We start from the raw sequence: 2,886 nt of genomic DNA on the forward strand, positions 1-2,886 counted from the left end.
AAAAAAACAAAACAATACAAATGCAGCAAATCTTAGGAAACTGAATGATATGCTGTATTTGATAATAATCAAGTCCAATATAAGGAAATAGTGAATCCATCAAATGTATTATGAATGTTTTATTCATGAGTTATTGGTGCTACAATTAATAGAGAGTCTTAGCGCAAAAAAGCATTTGTAGATATTTTTTAAAGCGTTTTTTATTTCTAAACTATAAGGCTGATTATTTCAAGATAAACAAGCGCAACATTTTACATTACGTTACAAATGTGCGCTGAACAAAATTTGTAGTAGAATGAATCACTTTGAAACAAATTTCACTCGAAAATTGCTTGTAAATTTCTCAAATTATTACAAATAAATGGCAAGTAACACATTAGACTAAACAGTGAAATTTTGTAGAAAGACTGAAATAGTATTTTCTTGAAAAACGCACTCCAATAATCTTGGTTTCCTTTACAACTTCGAAAAATCATTTTATATAGTGCAGTTCATTACTATTAAACTTCTTCTTAAGTAAACTACTTAACACCCAGTAATATATACATTTTTAAATGTATCAGTTTTTATTTGTGGTGCTAAGAAATCACAATGAAAAGAGTAATTACATGCTTATTATAATTAATAACATTGTAATAACAATGTAACTACAAGTACCTCCGCAAAGCCATTATACGTTAAGTGCTTTAGTTATTGTTCTTATTTAAATCCACATTATTATATACATTTAATCAGAGCGTTAATTATTTGTCTTGCTAAAGTGCATACAGTTTGACAAAATAAAGATGTTTAATCATGTCAGACAAAAGAGCTACTGAATGTTTCTCAGCTCACCTAAAAAATAGTTTATTTATTTTATTAGCAGAATATTACTTACAGTATTATATAAAATAACTCATAAAAATCTGATGTTTTATAAAGTGTACTGTGTCCTGCTAAAGAGCACAAAATTTGCAGAGATATAGATGTTTAATCAAGAGTTACAGTACTTTACATAAAAAAGATGGTCAAAAACTATAGTTATTGACCTATAATGTTGTTTTCATGTGTGAATTCCATGCACAACGACAACCTCCAAAAAACAACTTTTCTCCACAGGCAATTATTACAAGTGTGTCGAAAAGAACATTACCGGTAATTATGGCAGGCAATAACTGTAATGATCAGAGTGGGACCATTAGAATGCAGAGGAGCAATTAGAAGTTAATCAACTAAAAGGTGGTGAATAATTATAATAGCAATCGAGAGGTTCCTCCCGGACGATACGCCCCGCTCTGTTTCTAAAATGCTGCAGCAACGTTTGCCAAGAACGCATCGCCACAGCTGATTCCAAGCTCAATTTTAATTTTAAAGCCGTTTATGTGCTTTTCCACTCGCAGCTGAGCTTAATGTCTCTGATTCGCTCTCAAATGAATTGCAGGGGATATTTACAACTGAACCGCAAGCTATGTCTACTTGTCTTTGTGTTTTCCCAGCCCTGCAGAGGAAGGACATACAGTAATTGCCATGCATTTGAGATGATACGGGTTGTTTGTTTGGAAGTGGGTCTATGTGTGTGTGTGTGTTTGTTTGTATAGCAAAGTGGAGTTTGTTTGTGTCATATATCTCCAATGAGACTGAACCATAGGCTGCTGAAACTCACACACGCGTGTACATCCGCGCACACCGTACTAATGGTCTGTCTGACAGAGGTAATAACTTGTTGTGTTTAATTGCACTTTGTGTATGAGGTAAAGAATTGACTAATTAAGAAGAAGTAATCAGTGCAGCGGCACTAGGAAAAGCCCATCAATAATTAAAGCAGGGAATGCATCAGTGTTCAGTGAAATTAAACAAGAGAGAGTGTGTAAACAAATGCAAAAGAGCTAATAAGGGCCAAACACAGATATGCATTGTGTTTCAAAATGTGTCGCAATCCATAAAAGAGCATGTTCACATTGCATTCCCAGGTGTTACAGTGAACATTAGCGTAAACTTTCTCCAGAAATTATTGTCATGGCACTGCAAAGTTTGAATAGCATCATACTAGGTTAGTTAAGGCTAAGTTACTATTTGGTACAATAGTTAAATAGCACATATATTTAAAGGTAACTCTATTGCCCCCTAAGGTTTGTTACTGTCAGCAATACAAGAACACACATTTAAAGGGATAGTTCACTCAAAATGTTTAATTATGTCATCATTTACATTTACACTAAAAGATGATATTTTGAAGAATGTTGGTAATCAAACAGTTGACAGTGGCCATTGACTTCCATATCAGGAATAAAATACTGGAAGTCGATGGCTACCGTCAACTTTCTGGTAACCAGCATTCTTTAAAATATCTTCTTTTCTGTTCAGAAACTCATACAGGTTTGGAACAAATAAGACAGATATTTCATTTTTGGATGAACTATCCATTTAAGTACTGTGCAATGGGACAGTACAATGTGGTATACTGATATAAAAAATAACAAAAACACTTGAAATATGTGGTAAAAAATGGCAGCTGTGGTTACCAGCACTGTACCGTAACATTTTTGGTTTTACATGACTACTTAAATTTACAGTAAAAAAAAAATATATATATATTATAAATACTGATATTATTTTAATATTCTAAACTTCTAAAGTACTAAAGTCTGTTTTGTACCTGTATACATAACTTACAACAAAAGCTAAAAAGAAACATAATTATCAAAACAAAATACAATGTGTCATGCCTGGAATTGTGGGAATGTCAGTTTATAGTTTTTGACTGTAAAAATGACAAATTACCGTAGTTCCAAAATCTGTACATTAAACAGTATTTTACTGTGAACTTGCATAAAATGTCCATTAACAGTTTTTCGGGGAATTTGTTTTTAAACAATTAACAGGTAGTATTTGAAATAAAATTAAAAG

The sequence above is a fragment of the Squalius cephalus genome, assembly GCF_949319135.1.
Source record: "Squalius cephalus genome assembly, chromosome: 24".
NCBI classification, from domain to species: Eukaryota; Metazoa; Chordata; class Actinopteri; order Cypriniformes; family Leuciscidae; genus Squalius; species Squalius cephalus.